The sequence below is a fragment of the Sinocyclocheilus grahami genome, unplaced genomic scaffold, assembly GCF_001515645.1.
Source record: "Sinocyclocheilus grahami isolate Dianchi unplaced genomic scaffold, SAMN03320097.WGS_v1.1 scaffold690.1, whole genome shotgun sequence".
NCBI lineage: Eukaryota > Metazoa > Chordata > Actinopteri > Cypriniformes > Cyprinidae > Sinocyclocheilus > Sinocyclocheilus grahami.
This window is the reverse complement of record NW_015505869.1, coordinates 142,389-143,052: the sequence shown is the minus strand read 5'-3', so window position 1 is coordinate 143,052 and position 664 is coordinate 142,389.

Here is a 664-nt window from a genome sequence, read left to right as displayed (position 1 = left end):
CACCATACATTATTCCGAAGAGAGCTCCACCAATTAAGTCACTGCTGCAAATGATGTAATTGAGATAACTTACATATTTGTTATTTTTGCCATAAACTTAAATATAATGTTTTTTGCTATCCGGCATTGATGACTAGTATTTTTTTTTACATTGCAATATGCAAATTGAATCAGAAAAATACTTTAGGATGGCTGCCTAGAAAGTGGACAGTGACTGATGTGCTTTATTGGGAAAAACAAAGCATCTGAAATAACTAAACTAAGAAAAATATTCCCAACCCTTTGCCTAAGGAAATTAGTATAAATGGTTTATTAGGTTCTGTTTTCTTTGTACATATTGTAGACTGGTGCATTTGTCCCAGTGGAGCTCAGCGCTGTTAGAAGGAGCTGCCTGAACATCTAGTCAACCATGATGTCTGTGTTATGTGAGAAGAGGAGTGTGTGACGAAGGTGTAGTTTTTCCCCTTTACCTCAATCTTCAGGGCTGGGTCACTGTCACGTCTCGGTCAGATGTCTTGGGGATTCAACATATTTGTCCTGTGTGACTCCAGACGGTGTCCTCTTTCTCACACATGCTAGATGTTTACTGCAAACATATTAAATGTTTACAGGAACCAGCTGCTGTAATTAAATCTTTAGCATGGAACATGGGTTTAGTTAGTGC